Here is a 20,093-nt window from a genome sequence, read left to right on the forward strand (position 1 = left end):
CACACACAGACACGCACATGCACTTACATGCAGACGCACACATGCATGCACACGCACACACACAGAGACGCACAGAGCACACGTTCACACACACAGACACACACATTGACACATGCACACAGAGACACATACATTCACATGCACACACACAGAGACAAACATAGCACACACACACTAATGGGATCCCATGCCAATCTTTCCTTTTCTCTGTCCCTTCGATTCTTATGTTTTCTTTATTTTGACATATATTTTGCTTTGGCTATGAGGAGCCTGTGACTTCATAAATTACTCTTCTGGGTAAATGTTTTCCTCCAAATAAACTGTAACTTCTTTGAGGAGCTTCCATGATTCTTCTGCAGACTTTAGACCGTCTAGCACTGTAGCTGACGCACGATGGATGCCCGGTAAAGACTTGATTAGCCGTCTCTCCCGGAGCCACATTTTCTTGTGTTTTTCATTGCCTGGTCACCTAACTACAATGGTCTGCATGGCCCTGAGGTCATTCCCAATACCCTCCTGCTCCTGGTCAGGCTGCAACTGTCCCCACATTAGCTTCTCCTTTTGGCAAAGACGCCATTGGCTGCTGCGTGCCGGCAAGCTAGCTGCCTGCCTCTGCTGAGCGGTTCTGAGCGCGCTCCCGTTCTGCCGCCTTGGCAAACGAGAAAGCGGTCCACAGAGGACGACCACGCTCACTGTGTACCTCGTACATTCTCACGGCGTTCCTCACCCCTATGTGTTGTGGGAGTTTTCTGGTAACAAAGAGGTTTTTGAAAAACATTAGTTTATGTTCTATATAGCAAGACACAGAAATGCACATAAAAGGTAACATAGACAACATAAGGAGTTGTGTGAGGCCAAGACCCTTGTCATGACTGTCCCGCTTAGGGCACAGAAACGTGGGCACCTGAGTACGACTGACACCCCCCCTCCCTTTCATGGAAGTCACTTCCTTTTCTTTGCAGTTTTTTCTCTCCAGTGTAACACTATAATTTAGCTTGCAAATGTATTTTCATTATCTGGTAATGATTTTAAGAATTTAAGACCAATTGCTTTCCAAGTATTAATTCTATGTGAATGCTTCGGTAAGCTCTGTGTGTCACAGCTAACACACATACGCTTCATCTGCATCCTGTTACCCATACAGCACATACATCCATATGCACACCTGTGCTCTCTCTACCCCCATCTCTCTCTCTCTCTCCACCTCTATATCTAGCTATCTGTATACACCACTTGCACGCAAATCTCATTGCTACTTAATTGTCATCCTGACTCTGAGCCATTAAGCATGGTATGATCTCTGTGATTTTTCAGGGTTTTTTTCAATTTTGGAATAAATCAACAACTATGATCCCAAAGTAACGGAAAATGTCAATATAAAATACACTCGGATATGTTAATACTTATGGGTACTGATGGGACATAAGAGGAAAAAACCTCTCTTTCATTAAAGGGTTGTTATAAAATCTATAAGGATGGTTTTCAGACAAATTACTTTTCATGCAAGGAAGTACTCCTAAAGATGGTTTTAAGTACAATTCAGGCAGTGATTTTCTTCAGAAGGGTTTGAATGATTTGCAAACATTATCTTCTTGTTCTAGCTTTTTAAGAGTGTCGAATCATGTGTAAGTCATGATGATCTTATTCTGAGTCAAGCAAAAAAGGCAGAAAGGAAAGGCAGCAATGATGAGGGAGTGAATGAAATACATGTGTGACCTCGCTCGGAATCCTAGGAGTCATGAAAGCTCTCACTGTCTTCGACACGGGCCAACACTAGCACAAATGTGAAAAAGTCAGACCAAAGTCCTTGCAAGCCGACAGAGTCCATCTTCCTGAGTTTGAAGTCAGAGTAAGACAAAAGGCAAGAAAATCAGCCAAGGAACTCAGCACAGGTGTGGGAGTTGTGATTGAAAGGATGTCTCCTGGAAAAGCATCAGAGCACTGAGGGGCTTTCAACATTATTGAACCAGAATTACACAAATTGTGTCAGGTACAGAGATATTCCTAAACAGGCCTGTTGGGTTTGCGTTTGTATTTTGTGGCCTCAGACCCAGTGGCAGAATCTAATTCCTAATGAAGTCAGTGTAACAAGGACGGGGTTCAGGTCCATCTGGAAAAGCCTGATGTCTGCTCTACGATGCCCTCGCTCAGGTTTGTCCACTGCCACATTCAAATGAAGAGCTTGAATGATTCCAAATGTAAACTAGGGTATCCGTCCCTCAGGTACAAGAACATCGGTGTGGAGTGTGAATCTGAAGGCTCATCTCTCTGCTGCTAAACGTAAGCAGGGATTAATATCGAGCTAACGCCTGTAAAAGGTCAGTAATGTATTCTGTTGTTGGAGCACAGTGAATGCGATGCTTTCACTCCATCTAGTTCTAAGTCTCTGAATCTCATTCTGTTACTCAGAATTATGATCAGAAATCAGGATCCCCTCTTCCTTGAATTAAAAAGGGCTGTCGCAAATACACCGGAGTGCCACCCACTCCTACGGACCATGGGCTTGACTTCAGTCCTATCTCAATGGGTTTGAAGTACCAATAAGACCTTCCCAAGCTCAAATGTATGATATACAAAAAACGAGAGCAATTAAAAAAATCTGCAAATATGCATTTACCCCTACTGCTCATAATGGGGGTTATGAAGCAGAATAATAGTGACCTATAGGGTGAAAAAATACGAAGATAATCTGCAATATAGAATGCATGAAAAGTCCTGAAGCTGTTTCTGTTTCTGATAAAGGTTTTCTTTTCCACTTGAAAAAGAAAAAAGAAAGAAAAGTAGAGTCTGGAGTTCAGCTTACTTGGCATTCATGTGATGATTTGTTTGGTTATTGGTTTATTGGTGGGTCTCACTTGCACTCTAAGTGACATTTAATCCATTAGGATTAATGAATTAATGAAAACAATGAAAAAGTAATTGTTTTAGGTTGGAGCCCACAGGAACATCTATGTTGCAGTTTCTTAATATACATGGTGAGGTGTGTTATCTTCAAAAAGGGGTGCTTCCGCCATGCCCCTATCTGGCCCCACTCGCAGTCTGGGATCAGGGCCACACTACCATCTCCCCAGAACCACGACATCAGACAGGAGCCTTCTGTGCTCAAATCCTGGCCCAGGCCACAGTGTCCTTGAGGATCAGACATGGTATGGAATTTAGAAGTGAAGTGACCACATTGATGATGTAGAATATCTTTCATAATAGGAGGTAGGCCCCGTTTTAGGAAGGGGTGTACCTCAATGGCTAAGACCTTGAGTTTTTGACAGATTGGGGTTAAAAATCCTAGCGTTGTTGTTTTCATTTCCCCTCTGCGGTGCAAGGCTTCTGATCTGGGAGACTCTGTTTTCTGCAGTATCAGGTGGAAGGTACCCATTATAGGGGACACTAGAAGAGTTCAATGAAAAGATGCATGTAAGGTGCTTAGCAAGGTAACCGGTAGAGTTCATAATTAATGAGTTCTTTGGCACTTGGCCTGGTGGATGTTGAGCTTCATGCTACCGTCCAATGGCAAGCCACGTTGTGACATTTTAATGAGAATGTGTAACACTTTACATCTGTTACCTGCAAATCTTGAGGCGGTGGATACTGGGAAGGAAGTTATTGAAGATACTAGAATAAAATGAGAGAGGATTATGGGGTGTCTGTGGCTCAGTCAGTTAAGTGTCCAAGTCTTGATTTTGACTCACATTATGATCTCAGGATCAGTCAGTTAAGCATCCGACTCTTGATTTTGACTCAGGTCATGATCTCAGGGTCGTGAGATGCAGCCCCGCAATCAGCAAGGAGTCTGCTTGAGATTGTCTCCATCTCTCTATGCCCCTTCCCCATTCTGCCTCTCATAAATAAATAAACACATCTTAGAAAAAGAAAAGAAAAGAAAAGAAAATCAGAGAGAATGAGTACCACAAGTGGGAGAGAGAAAGGGAAAGAGGGAGGGAGGGATTTCATTACCCAGACTTTCCGTTGCTGACGGGACACTCCTGACTGTCCCTGACTTCAGAAAAGGTAACAAGAGCTGAGTTGTATCTCTGTGAAATGGGCCACCCTCGGGCCCTACCTGGCCCTAAGACCAAGACCCCTCATCAGGGGCTTTTAGCCTCAATCCAACTGCTTAGCTCAGGCCTCTCCTCATTTCATTTAAAGAAAGAAAGAAAGAAAGAAAGAAAGAAAGAAAGAAAGGAAGAAAGAAAGAAAGAAAGAAAGAATGAATGAATCCGCCTGCTTAGAGTGGTAACTTGGGAAATTACAGTTGCGACCAGGATTTAGAAAACAAACTGGCAGCCTGACAAGTAAGAGCACAGTGCCTGTGAGCGAGGAGCCAGGCTCCCCGAAGCCCTCTTGCCTGGGATGCTGTTATGGGGGGGTGCTGCAAGACAGCAACAGAGGAAAGATGTCTTTTTTCACAACCATTGTGCTTTTTGAAAGAAAGGGGCCAGAGTGTGTCTCTCTGACCTGTTGTGACATCCTGCTGTGGTGTGACAGGCTGTCACACTGTAAGTAAACAAACGACGGGCATCCCTCATGGGACGGTGATGTCATAGCCTCCTCTGAATGAGCGGACCTCGGGACTCAGTGGGGAGGGGCAAGGTGGTGCCTGAATCTGGTCGGAGAGGAAGAAGTAGTAGGTTTGTCACCCTCTGTGCAGTGCTGTTTTGGATTTCCGTTTGTATTTACTTCCAAATTCTTTACACAGCCAGGCCACTCATCTCTTGACATTTTTATACACGGTTTGATAACCCTACAGCGATGTTCTGTTTTTGGTTTTGTTCTACTGCATGACATCATTGACATTATTCTGAGCTTCTATAGCCCATCTCCTCCCATCATTTTCAAGCTTTGAAATGCATATGGATTGTTTTTCATTCAGAGATTATCTCCTGAAGAAAATTTCCCATAAACATTTCTAATTCTTTGGATTTCCTATTCCTATTACCCCTGCTCCTATGATTAATGCCATCACAAATAATGCTGAGCACCTGCTCTAGGCTAAGCATTGATACTCTCTATACCCAGCTTGTTACTACGAGGATGCTGTAAGGTGAGCATTATTATATTATTTTATAGGTTTGAAAGCAAAGGGTAAGAGAGGATAGATGACTTACTTGCCTCATGCCACATGGCTAGTAGGTGTTGGAGCTAGAATCCTGAAAGAAATCCGGGAATGGAAGACACAAATACTCAAGGCAAAGGGGCTCCCAGACACGGATTGAAAGTGGTGAGGGAGCTTTGAACCAGCCACTCTTGGTTACCTGTGAGGAGAATGCGAGTTCCTGGGTTGCAGCAAGTTCACAGGGCGTGCGTTCTAGTCCGGCGGCAGACTTTGAACGCAGCGGCTTTCAGAACCTGGCTATGGCCAGGTGCTCTGGCCTCGACGCTGGTCCTCAGGCTGACAGCTTCCATCTCGGCCCTGATCTCGGAGTGCTCCCCTCAGTGACCGGCTGTAAGGAGACGCCACCAGCATGTAGCTTCATGCTGCATCTCAGAGAACGGTTATTTAAAATGGAAACTGTTGTTTTCTGGGGGAGAAAGAATATAAGGTAGTGTGGCTGTGAGTGGCCCCAATCTTACTTCGCACACCCAACATCGACTTATCTGCAATCTCAACATGACCCCTGCCTTGGCATGAACCAGGGGGTTTAGTGAACGTAAGTGAACTAATTATCTGTAAGTGTTTTAAAGTATTGTATAACTGAAATAATTCCTTGGGTGGCTAAATGTGGTCTGGGATTGTTCAATTCTAAGACAATCCATCGATCTCTGATCCTATGTAAAACTAAAATATGATGTGAATGATGAACAGCCCCAGAGAGGACACCCTACCAAAGCCATGTCCAGTGTTGCCCTGGAGGACAACAGACAAAGGAGGTTTTCCCAGAGAACAAAATCAGAGCAGTCAGACTAATGATGAGGAACCTGTACAACCAGCCGTGGAACCGTCACCACCCTCCCTGGCAGGAAGTGAAATGTGCTGTGGAACACGGACCATGGAGCATTGTTTTTCCTTCTCCAGAGAGAGGTGGTCCCCATCCCTCCCACCCCAATGAGTCTGGTTCTCCCTCTTTGTGTACACTGGGTGTTTAACTGCCTAATGTGTCATTTAGCTATAGACCACCACACCACAAGAGAGTAGAGGAAGACTGACCAAAGAATTGCATATCAACAGAGATCCTTAATCTTGACTAGAACGGAGGGAATGGACATTTTTGTAGACGTACATGCATGGGCAGAAGCAGCTACGAAAAGCAGGTATCTGTAATCGGTGGCTGTTACTTTCGCCTCCCAGCGTCGGTATAACCATATTCCAAAGCCTGGAGGAAGTATCCCCTCTCCTGCATCTAATCTCTGGAAATGTAAGGTTACATTGATGGAGGACTTGGTCTACATTACCTAAGGAACTCACTTTACTTTCCCAACCAAGCAGACTTCAGACAGAAACAAATGATCCAAATCAAGCCAATCAGGGCCAGTAAGACTCAATTCCAGAATGTTATTTGTGTTTCATGGAAAATGAACGCTTCCTCTCTCTCGAGCACATGAAGTTTGGACATACTAGAATGGCTGTAGCTACCTTATGAGGAGAGAGAACCACAAACAGGTGAGACCCGGAGGCAGCAGAGATGAGACCGGAGGGCAACCTTGCTCAGTTAACACTTTGAGCCTGGGGTCAGGTCTAACCCCAGGACTCCCTCTTGTTTGTTCTTGAGCCCTATTGAGTTGGATTTCCTATTGACAAGCCACAGAAATCATCTCATCCGACCGATGGCAATATTCTCAGCAAAATGAGAGATATGGTCACTACTGGAGAGTCTACGAAACACTTTGGTGCTTTTCATAATGCTTGACTTATAGTACGGAAAACTGATTAAAGCTTCTAGAATAAGAATTTGAAAGAACTAGGGCAGACTACATTACACAAGAATAGGAAGAGGGGAGTAATATTTTATTTTCAATATTTGTAGGACACAAGGTTAAACAAATCTGGCATGAATTCCTTTGGGAGCTTTTATTTATTATCTTTAAATTCAAAGTATATCTTTAGATGTGCATCTGGAATTTTTTACTGTTGTGAATGTTTCCAACCACTTGGGGGTTGGGGGTGGTGAGAGATTTAAAACATACACAAGTGTGTGGGAACACACATGCCCATGAAAGCTTGCCAAGAAGTATAATTTTTGTACTTGAAAGTGACATCTTAAGAATTTTCTCAGGGAGAATGTGCCTTTAGAAATTCTCCTTCTGGGGCCCCTGGGTGGCTCAGTTGGTTAAGTGACTGACTCTTGGTTTTGGCTCAGGTCATGATCTCATGGTGAGCTCGAGCCCCACATTAGGCTCCACGCTCAGCGGGAAGTCTGCTTGAAGGTTCTCTCCCTCTGGTCCTCCCCCAACTCGCTCGCTCTGTCTAAAATAAATAAGTAAGTCTTGGAAAAATAAAAAGAAAAAAGAAATTCTGTACAGAGATGGACCAAAATCAAATTGCCTATTGGTAAGACCTGCAAAATTCAACTGATGGCAGCATTAAATTAATCTAACATCTTTTTGACATAGTCTGGGCTCACCAGATTTTACCATTCTCTCCTAAGTTGAACTTTGGTAATTTGCCTAAAAACATAAAGAAAATGTTGCAATAATATTATTAGAATTGTTTCTATTATAAACTTGGTACATCATCATTTCCTGTCTTGAAGAGTATCTATGTATGTTGACAGCCTTGAAAGATTCAACTGAATGTCTGCTGCGTAGACAAATGTGCTATATTAGTCTTTTTAATAATTATGAAATACAACCAAATATGTATTCAGAAAACATTAAAAAATGGAATATTGACTGTTGAAGAGTTAGGTTTTGTTCACATTTCCAAAGAGATTATAACTTGGGCTTTCCAAAAAAATTTTTTTCTTCTGCGGTTTGGTTAGGTTTTAAGTATGAAGAATGCATTATACAGATCCCAAAATGCTGTTGTGTAAAAGGTCATGAAGGAAGATTGTGTATTAGTTTATCAGTAATATTATCAATTGAGGAGTATCCAATATCATGTCCATTTTGCATCTCTCGTGAAATAATGAAACTGTTTATAAGACTTCCCATGGTAATGCCAGCAGGAAGGTAATTATGTGAACACAAGGCAACTGCCTCTGTGAAGAAAAGGAATGTTGTAACCAGCATGAGGAAGAAGGGAGCAAACCATCTGCCTTCCTCTAAGCTGCTTCGATTCTCAGTGTGTGCCACGCTCACTTTTCTCCCCCTAGGCTTGAACCCTGTCTGTAGAAATTCCAGGGAGTACTGCATACTTTAGACCATCCTTCCATCCTAAAATAATTTCAGTGTTAAAATTAATCACACCTTGGGTGAAATTCCTCTATCTCTACAGCTTCTATCATTTACTTTAAAAAACATAGGAGACCCCATTTTTATTTTTATTTTTTGCAGCTGGAGTGGCAGTTAATGCAAGCATGCTAAGGGCTCTAAACGCCCAGTCCTGCAACAGCTTGGAAACTTTTAGGCCAACAATTGGTTGTGTATTTGTGAACTTTCATGGAAAGATGGAATCTAGGCTACATTATTTTCCATTCTCAAAACTTTCCTTCTTAGCTATACATCAATGAAATGTTTCCTAGGAATAGTTGTAAATACATGTTTTATTTATTTTTGTGTTTTACTGCTATACATCACTAAAAAGTGCTAATCTTGCCTCTTGGATAATTGCTGATGTTTTGATTAAAATATTTATTTTACCCAACATAATCTACTTTCCAAATTCCATAAGGCATATATTCAACTTTATTTCTTTATTATCTCATCTATGTAAAAGGCTGAGGAGGTGGAATTCTCATAGAATCTAGAGTGTGGAGGTGGTTTCTGTAAGCAGTGATGCTTACCTTGAGTCAACAAATACTAACAGTGGTGTCCAATACAGACTATTGTCTCCACGCACCTCAATTTGCTTTTCTAGGTTCTTGAAGTAGAAACTCAATAGTGAATGAATATTGTGAAAATCCAATACAGAATTATCTTTTTTTTTCAAAGATATTATTTATTTCAATCTCAAGTATGTGGAGAGGCAGGCAGAGAGAGAGAGAGAGAGAGGAGGAAGCAGGCTCCCCACTGAGCAGAGAGCCCAATGCGGGGCTCGATCCCAGGACCCTGAGATCATGACCTGAGCCGAAGGCAGAGGTTTAACCCACTGAGCCATCCAGGTGCCCCCAGAATTATCTTTTAATGTGGAACTCAGAATTTCTCACCACTTGAGTTCTTTCATGAAATGAACCACATCTGATAAGTCTATAAATATAGTTACAAACTAAATGTTCCAGTTAAAAGCAAGAACCAAGAGGTAGAAACTCCAGTTAAAAGCAAAGGGACTAAATACAAAATTCCAAATGTAGGTAACTTATGAGAAACACATCTAAAACATAAAGCATATCCCAAACACAAGGTTAAAATAAAAGCAAAGATAAAAAGGTATAGCAAGGAAATATCAATCAAAAGAAACCTAAGTAGGGGCACCTGGGTGGCTCAGTGGGTTAAAGCCTCTGCCTTCGGCTCGGGTCATGATCCCAGCCAGGGTCCTGGGATCGAGCCCCGCGTCGGGCTCTCTGCTTAGCGGGGAGCCTGCCTCCTCCTCTCTCTCTCTCTGCCTGCCTCTCTGCCTACTTGTGATCTCTGTCTGTCAAATAAATAAATAAAATCTTAAAAAAAAAGAATTTAAAAAAAGAAACCTAAGTAACTATATCATCTTTGACGAAATTGGCTTTATGGCAGGGCAGTACTAGAGATAAAGAGTTAGTAATGAAGGGTCCAAAAGATAAAAGGTTCAATTTACTGGGAGGATACAACAATTTATGGATTTTGTGTAATTTTATGGCCTCAAAACATGAAAAGAAGAAACTTTTACAATTATAGGAGGAAATGTAAAATAACCCACTACCATTTGTGGAGAATTTTGCAATGTCATCTTTAATAAGAAAAAGAACAACCAGATAAGAAAATATTAATAACAGGAAGATTTAAACAAAGGTAGCAAATCTGACCTAACGGAAAGAGAAAGGGAAAGAAAGAGATGGAGAGGGAAGGAGGGAGGGAAGGGAAGGGAGGAAGAGAAGAAGGGAGGAAGGGAGAGGGGAAGGAGGGAAGGAAGGAAGGAAGGAATGGAGGAAGAGAGGAAGGAAAGAGAAACGAGAGAGGAAGTAAAAGAAATTAACTCCATTTGCTTTTGCAAGCATACTTGGCATATTTTTTTCCAAAATTGAACATACCCTGGTCCAGAAAGCAACTCTCAATACATCTCAAAAGGTTCAAGTTACACAGAGTATGTTTTCTGACAACTGTGCCATTAAGTTGGAAATAAAGAACAAACAAATAAACAAAAAATACAACAAAACACATGGATGACTGGAAATTAAAAATATATAGTTTTAAACAGCCCATCAATCAAAGCAGACATTACAATGGAAATAAAGTATTTTGAACTGAACTACAACAAAAATATATGTCTGAACTTGTAGGATATCACTCAGGTAGTACTTAAAGAATATTCTTAAATATATACCTACGTAAATGTATGCAAATTAATGAACCAAGCATCTATTTCAAAAACTTAAGAGAAAAAGAGATTGACCAAAAAACTCAAGGAAGTAAGAAGTAGAGGAGAAGAAAAAAATTAAAGCCGGAACAGAAGTTATTGAAGTAGAAAACCAATACAGAGAAAATAAACAAATCCAAACGGTGGTTCTTTAAAATAACTCAAACTGGTAACCTCTGTTGAGACTAGTCAAGAACAGAAGAGAGAAGGCCCAAAGGACTAGTTTCATGGATGAAAAAGATCCGTCTCTGGGGATTGGCAGATATCAAAAAGATAATAAAATGACATTATGGACAACTTTAAGCCAATAGAACAGACAGTTTATGGAATGGAGAAAATATCTTAGAAAAACATAACTCACCCAAACTGCTCTCTCCACAGCATTGAAGATGTGAGTAGTCCTTGCTATAAAACATTAAATTTCTAAAACATAAAACCCTTTCCACTAAGAAAATCTTAGGTCGAGATGGCTTCACCTCCAAGTTTTTTCCAATTATTTAATAAACATATAATTCTAATTGTACAGGATTTCTTCCAGAATTCATTTTATGAACTAATTCACCTGCTAAAGAAATAAAGGAGAAAAAAAATCACAGGTCATCTTTGTAGTGAATAGAGATAAAAAAAATCTTAAAATATTATTTATTTAACTATAAAGTATGTGAATTATGACCTCACTGAGTTAATACCAAAATGCAATATCAGTTTATTATTAGAAAACAAATCAATATATTTCAACTCAAAAACAGTTATTAAAAGAGAACCGTGATATAGTTATTTCAAGAGATTCTTAACAACAGTCAATGAAATTAAAAGTCCATTCATAATAAAATCTCTCAGCATTTAAGAATAGAAAGGAACTCCCTATACTGACAAAAGGTGTTTATCAGAACAACAGCACATAATTTGTTTAATTTGAAGAGCTGGATGGTCTCCTTTAGGTTCTAACAGAGGAGGGAATATGTCCTCTGTCACCATTTCTTTTCAGTATACTATACAGTTCTTAGCCAGTGTATTAAGCATGATAAATTAATTTTCTCTAGTATTTTAAGTAAAGACAAAAAATTAAAGGTACAAGAACTGGAAAAGAAGAAATAACTCTGAAGGAAGAAAGAAAACTGTAATTATGTGTGTGCTCTGAAGGAAAGTCTCTGAAAGGATCTACCAAAAAGCTCAAAGAATTCATGATGTTTACCAGAATTCACAAAATCAATTTAAAAAAAATAAACTGTATTTCTCTACCAGTAACAAATAAACTTGTGGGAAATGTACTATGTAGACGAAGATCCCCTAATTCATAAGATGAGAGATAATTGTAACAACAACAACAAAGTACAAAATCTCTTGGTGAAAAATATAAACTTTCATGGATAATATTAAAGGACTAATGGAGAGATAGGTCATGTTTTTACACTGGAAAACTTAACAGTGTCATGTAATGAAGATGTTAATTCTTCCCATATTGAAGTGCATGTATTCAATGCAATCCTAAACAAAACCCCCAAAATGTAAAAACAATATATGAGCTAACTTGATGAAATTATTTTGAAGCAATTATGAAAATTCATATAACCAAAATAATTTTCACACTCTTAAGAAGAATCTGGGAGATCGTGATGTGTCTTCTATTAAAGCTTTTTGGGAAGGTATAGCAATAAGTACAGTGTGGTGTCCGGCCCAGGGATAGACCAGTGAGCAGGAAGGGAGCACTCAGGGTAGACCCTGGGACATCTGACCAGGACTTCTGATGATTTACTGACCAGTTGGAAGCGAGGGTCGTGTCGATACATGGGTTTCAGTCAATAGGGGACCCGTGCACAACGCAACATGAGCTTGAACTTCTATCTCAGATACAATTTGACTGTAGGTGGGCTGTTAGCCTAAATGAAAGGGGACGAACAAAACACATACAATTAAAGTAAAATGAAATAAATAAAATAAGATATAAAATGATATAAAATGTGAAATGTTAGTACAGGACAATTTCATTCCCTCAGATAGAGTAAGATATCTTTTAAAAGCACAGGAGTTTATAAAAGACAGAAATGCTGAACTAAGGTAAAAGTAAACAACTTTATTTGTTTACTGGGGGACATTAAAAAGAGAGTGACATTAAGCCAGCCACCGACGGGGCAATTACATCTGCGACACTCACTGATCTGCAGATGACGTGTAGCTAATGAGCTCCCACAATTTGTGATTATTATAAGGATTTTTAGAAGACGAGCAGAAGAAGAATGAGCAGAATGAGAAGAAGATCCAAAAAGGCTCCTCACAGAGGGGCAGACACATGTCTAAAGAACATGTGAGAAGGTGTTCAATATTCATAAACACTGAGAAAACAGAAATTGAAATCACAGTGAGATAATACATGCCCACAGCCCTGAAAACATAAAATGAGCGACAAAACCCAGTGGGGTCGAGGACTTAGAGCAACAGGAGATCGTGCTCTGCAGGGACAGAACAGCTCTGTTGTCTCTGCAGAGCTAAAACACACACATGCGCACAGCAATTCCTGTGCAAATTCCTGTGCAAATCCATGTTTCTGATAAAACATGAGGCAGCGAAATCAGGTATCTGTGCAACGGGCATGTACGAGAGTGTGGACTGCAGCACTGTCCACAAGGAACAAAGATCAGAAATAACCCAAGTACGTATCATCAGTCGAATGGGCAAACAGCTTGTGAAATACTCAGACAGTGGAATAGTACACAGGAGTGCAAAGACTACATTACTTACAACTAATTAAAAAAATACATATATTGTTGAATAAAAGAGGCACAGAACAAAATAATACATGCTGTACAATTCCATTTCCATAAAGTTCAAAAATAGGCAAAACTGGAATATTTTGGGACAGGCGTGTGGGTCATAAGAATATAAACAAAGGAAGGAAGGCATGACTATGTGAGTAAGGGTCGGGTGCCTGGTTGGGAAGAGTTAGAACCAGAAGTGAGGTTAGGAGTTGGGGGACCCTTGGGATCTTGGCAATGTCCTATAATATTTTGCTTTCGTAATGATTACGTGGGTATTCACGGTGATTTGTTTAAAGTATGTATTTATACTTTGTGGATTTTCCTGGATGTGTATTATCTCAAAATAAAAAGTTTAAAAATTTCACAATACAAACTTTTTAAAAAATCTCTACTTTACACAGAGGCATTCTAACTAGCTGGTACTAATGAGAGGAAGTATGAAAACTGATCTATGTTGCAAGACCTGAAAATGCCAGTTTTACTTGTGACTTGTAAGCCGTGCATTACACACCCCTACACTTGTTTAAGCCTATGCGCAGCTACAGGCCTAGGGGATGGAGACAGACAGAATTGTGAGGGCATTTGTAGCCCTGAGCTGCTAAATCCTTATTCCTTGTGAATCCGGTGATTCACTTTGTGTTTTTCTAACATCCGATAAAATTAATAAACATGAATTTTCACCATGCTCAAGTGACTGTGTAAAGATTACTTGTCATTGAGCTTCACGTGGAGGTAACACATTTAACATCATTCTCATGTTTCAAACATTAGAAACACCTTGTTTTCAACTCAGCTAAGGTTCTTGGAATATGGATACGGATGAGGTAGGGAGGGCATCAGCCTCAGACCGACTTCCGAGGTTTACCCCTAAATACGCACCGTTCCCCTGTAATGCTTTACTGCTGACTAAGAGGATTTTCAGAACACCTGATGTCCATTTTATTTTGAAACAAAAAGTTTGTTTCCCATGGAAATGGAAGGATGTGTTCCACTAGATCATGCAGGAAGAGCACGGGGCGTTCAGACTTAGCACCGCCTTCGGTTTACAAGCCTGTGGGATTTAGGGTGTCATCCACTCCACTGACAATGAAGCCTGCCATTTTGCCTTGACTTCCGAGGACTTGGCCCCTGGCAAAATGGAGCTAGCTTGTTGGGTTTTGTCATTTTCCACTGCACGGAAGTAAATGCTATTAAATTAATGGAGGAGATGTTCGTACTTTCAATATAGTATGCATGAGATTTTATTCTTTTTGAGACTATCAATCATTAATTGGTGTGGGAGAGCTCATTCACAAGGGAAAAAAAAAAAGTAAAGCTTGCCCTTTAATGTAGAGTTATTGGCCATACTGATCAGCATCTCATCTTGTGATAAGAGTGGGAAGCATTTACATTCAGAAAAGCTGCTAAAACTGCACTTTTACCACTAAGAAAATTGTACTCAGAATGTAAGTGAAAGTAATTATAAGTTGACTCAATAACGAACATCTGATTTGACTAAAGAGCTCTCTATTTTCATAGAAACATCTTAATTGGTTATGGAGGAGGGAAGGGTCTCTGCCAATAATAAGATGCACCTGGACGGTGTCTCCCACTTGGGTCTGAGCTCCTTCCTGTATTCGGGAAAGAATACTTACCCCCAGGGTGTGCATCTCGCAAACTCAGCTTACTTCACGATGGAAAATATCAACAAGGCCAGTATGGATTCCATTATCCATTTTGTCTGCTTAGCAGTTTTCCCAGACAGGACGGATCCTAGAGCACCTCACTCCTAACCTGCCTCAAGTTGAACATGAGTGTCTACCCCCAAGCCAGCCCTCCAACTAAAGAGATGTGTATGATAATTTGCAAATGTGTAAGAATTTGGTCCAAGCTCACCTGAAAATATTTTGAAAGAATTTTCTGAAATGTTTTTCTGCCTCAGGCATGACACCGAATCTGGTGGAATGTTGAGAGAGACGGTAGACAGGCCAGCCCTCGCTTTGCTGTCTGGGACGACAGCATGTGTTCTAGATTTCATGTCCGAAAACCTGGTCTGAGCCCCCACTCTGTGACTGAGTAGTTGTTTGCCCTTGAGGAAACTGTCTTACCTAAATTCAAGAATATTAAGAATTAATTAATTAAGAATTAAGGAGAATTTTAATTAATTCTAATTAATTAAGAATTATTGTGAGGTTTGAGTGGAAAAATGCATCAGGATGTCTCCTGGCAAGAGGCATCCATACTTCAAACAGATGGAAAGATGATCTCACTCAGCCACCACTTCCCCCATGGGGAACCAGGGCTGTAACTCTCATATTTTGGTCACTAACATTTTTTTTTTAAAGATTTTATTTATTTATTTGGTAGTGAGATAGAGAGAGAGAACAAGTAGACAGAGGAGCAAGCAGAGGGAGAAGCAGGCTCTCCACGGAGCAGGGAGCCCAACGTGGGGCTTGATCCCAGGACTCTGGTATCATGACCCAAGCTAAAGGCAGATGTCCAATCAACTGAACCACTTAGGCAGCCCTAGTTACTAACCTTTTGATAAAAATTGTTACCACTCAGTTTTCAGTGTGTCTCTTCAGTGTGTGAGTAGATGGCAGGAGTAGAGATTAGTTCAATGGTGGAGATTTTATCTATTAATAAATGTACTTTAAGCTCCTGTGTGTGTGCGTGTGTGTGTGCATGCGCACACATGTACGTGTCTTTGCACTGTAGAGTATGTGACAGTCCTATCATCTGCTCTGGTGTTTGTATCTAATTTTAACGATATTAATATCCTTTGATTCTTATAAAAATATTTCCTCAAGGGTAGGTGGGTCTCTGTACAAAATAAAAATGTAGGGCTGTTGCTCAAAAAGCAGGAGGAAGAGCCATGAAAGGTACTGAGTTATAAAGTTTTTTCTCTTTTTGTTTTTGTTTTGCTTTGTTTTGTTTTTAATTTTTAAAAAAAATTATTTATTTATTTATTTTACAGAGAGAGAGAGAGAAGGGGGAGGGCCAGAGGCCTAGGAAGGAGAGAACCTTAAGCAGACTCCCACCTGGAGCCTGATGGTAGGATTCGATCTCATGATACTGAGATCACAACCTGAGCTGAAATCAAGAGTCAGTTGCTCAACTGACTGCATCACCAAGGTATCCCAAAGCTTTTTCCTTTTAAAATTGGTTAAAATATGTTATTAGCTATAAAAAGGTAATAGTTGTAGTGGTGATGCATGAGTGACAAAATTTATAAACTGCAGAAATGAATTTTCTACTGTCATAAGCATATACATATAATAGAGTAACTTATGCTTCATTAATATGAGAACTTGATTACAAGATTTTTCTGGCTGACTTTCTTACAAATTTATTAGACCATTAAAATTTATCTTTTAGCAACTTCACTTTCAACTGATAACTGAAAGATCTTAAATCTTTAATGACATTTAATTTTGAGAAGAATCTGCTGATGCAGCTATTACTGGGAATATTAAGAGTATTTTGTAGGATGTGGCAAACTGGGATAAATTTCTGCTAAATTATTTTGAATTAGAAATTTTAGTACACCCAAAGCTGATGATGCTTTCATCAGCAGAAGTTTTCTTCTGTTATTTTTTAAATTAATATTTCCATTTCAGTTGTTCAGATTTTTTTTCTTTGTGAACTGCAATCATCTAGATATTAAGTCCTTCTTTTTACCTGTGAATTTGCATCCTTTCTGGACTCTAAGACAACTAACCAAATTTAGCTTCTACATCACCAACATTTTGATTAGTATCAGTTTGTCTCTTCGCTGCTTTCAACATGAATTTGTGTGAGGTGTACCATTTCCGGCTATATTGTCTATCCTGGTGTTGTTCTGCCTTATGACACCCATTTCCTCCTTATTGTTTTGTTGTCATGTAATTCTTAGGGCTCTATACTCCTTTTAAACATCTACCATTAACTATATTCCATTTTTGAGCACTTTCCCTTTCAATGACTTTAATTGTTTACTGCACTTTGCATTTACAAAAAATTTTATGTTAAACATCCTTGCAAATGTGTTCTTATATACAAAATTGCAAATATTTCTGTAGAATAGGTGATAAAAAGAAAATTATTGTTCAAAAATGAGGACATTTATGTTTTTAACCAATGAGTCCAAAATGGTATCGAAAAAGGTGGCACTAAATTAGATTTCCTAACTGCATTAATTTTTGTATACCTATCCCAATGCAGGCTATTGCCAAAGATTCTAATTTTTATAAGACTGGTGGGCAAATAACTTGTGTCTTCTTATTTTTTTAATTGGTGTTTTCCTGACTACTGAAGAGATTGAGTATACTTTTACATGCTTATATTTTTTCTTCTGTGCTTTTTCCCTCTATAAACTTCCTGTCCTTATTGTCTGCATAATTATTCTTTGTGGGTCTTTGTGCATAGATGGCTTTAAACTCATCAGGTATTAAATACCATCTGTTCTATACATTTTAAATATTATCTCCCAAACAGTCACTTTTTAAAAAAAATTAGTCAACTAGGTCAATTTCTTTATTAGTCAAGGATTTTGTACTTATTTAAGAAGTTTCTCCCACCTCAATAATTATAGCCCACCATTTCACAGGATAATTTTCAACCTTTTATTTGATACACTTTCTGGATTTTCAGTGAAAACTCAAACTGGAATTTTTCTCCTATTTCCTCAAAGAACATATAAAACATATCCCTTTGGTTTGTAAGAGGAGACTAGAATTCCTAGAACTTCCATGGTTTCTGTAACTAGTAAATCTACTGACCTGAGGAGAATCCCACTTCTCCATCGTCCTGAGTAGCCCACACCCATGGCATGAAATATAGGCAACTTTGTCAAAGAAAATTAAATAAGGACCTTTCATTCTAAAATCTATCCTTGTAACAATTGCATGTAGAGATTGAAATATTTGTGCAATTTGTACTTGCCCTCACATAAGGAAATTGCCAGTGAATAGGGACCAGGTTTCAGTGGAAAAAAATCACTAAGTGCTCAGAATTGTTCGATAGAAGAACTGTAAGACGCAAGCAGGAACAGGCTGAAATATTTATCTTGAGCCCCGGAGTTAACAGTGACACCAACACCTCAGGTTACACAAAGCCAGAGTCACACTCAAGCTTCTAGATGCTCATTTTATTAAGCTTTATTTATTTATTATTTTTTAGAGAGAGACAGAGAGAGAGAAGAGGTAGAGGGAAAGAGACTTCCAAGCAGGCTCCCTACTGAGTGTGGAGCCCGACGCAGGGTGGGTAGAACCCTGGGTTCATGACCTGAGTGGACACCAAGAGCCAGATGCTCAACTGACTGTGCCACCCAGGTGCCCCTAGATACATACTTTTAAATCATAATTTATGTTTTTTATGTTTTAGTTATTTAGGACATTGTAAAAATTTCACTTCTCTACTAAGGCTTTTTATATGCATTCTAAAGTTAGTAATGAAATGGAACCACTTCAGGAATAGTTACAGAGAGAAAAAACTAGCTGACCACTGTGGCCGGGCTCCTGCTGCCCTGGGGGCACACACCAGGAGAGGAGCCCTCCTTCCATACTGAGGTCTGCAGGAAGCTTCTGGAAAGCTCCTTCCCCAGGCTCATAGGCATTCAGTGACTATTGACTGAGTAATTGATCTCTAATTACAGTATTTAAGCCTCGAGTCTTCTATAGGAAATGACAGTTGTCCTATAGAAGACAGCAGGCACAGATTGTTTAATTGGGACATAGCGATGTAAACACTGATTTTTTTTCCGTAAGCCGTTCATGTGAGGTTCATAAGGAACATCAGCTAAGGTGTTCTGAGGATGAGTCACTTTGGGACTGAAAAATTCCTCATGGAGGCCAAAATGTGTCAAGAAATGTGCAAACAAGTAATATACGTTTCTCGTGTAGCATGCTCTTTGGGGAAGGGAATCATTTGCTAAGACCTGGGCTTTAAGGTAAGCCACATCTTTGGGGACTGACCATCTGGGTAATGTGACTCTCTTCCTCCAGCTCCCTGATCTGCTACGGCCATTCCTCACAGGGATGCTGTGAGGGAAAATGAGATAATAAAGCTGAGATAATATGCTTTGAGAGGTGCTAGATTAGTACAAGGTATGGTTATTAATTTTGTAGGCTACTATTAATAACCCATAAAGAAAACCTGAATTTAACTCCATGCCAGTTCACTGGACTGTGAACTGAGAACAACTGCGTGTCAGAATAAAAAGAACATTATTTCCATAATCCCTGTAGCAAAATTGTTTGCAGGACACACATGCTCCCGGGGATTTCACTGATTAGAAAACCATTCCTACCAGATATTTGGTAGACCAAACCCCGTTAATTCACAGGTAAGCTAGACTGACCCAAGTGTCAAATTCTGGGAGTATGCATGGTTAGCTGTACATGTTTTCAGAAGCAAAAGAAAAGGAGAGAATAATTTTATTTAGATTCAGTTTCTCAATCCTAGAGAACATTTTTGAAGGTTGAAGACATTTGTAGTTCTGAGAATAAGGCTTTCAGATTCAAACGTACAGCAGAGGGAACAATATGTAGACAAGATGGCAAGGCGGCCAGCATGCTGGGAAGTCCCTGCTGTTTTATTTATGGGCCGGTCACTAAGACTCGGAAATTGTTGAAACTGGAGGGAATTTAGAGGTCGTTTGGTCAATACCATCTTTTTTCAAGATTTCAAGCCCTTCAGGCTTAAGTTGACAAAAACATTTGCACAAATGTCTGAAATGAGAGTACCTTGAGGCAAGCAGCCTCAACACCAGGGAACGCGACTGTGACTCTTCCTCCGTT

The sequence above is a fragment of the Enhydra lutris genome, unplaced genomic scaffold, assembly GCF_002288905.1.
Source record: "Enhydra lutris kenyoni isolate GAN:26980312 unplaced genomic scaffold, ASM228890v2 scaffoldscaffold35, whole genome shotgun sequence".
NCBI lineage: Eukaryota > Metazoa > Chordata > Mammalia > Carnivora > Mustelidae > Enhydra > Enhydra lutris.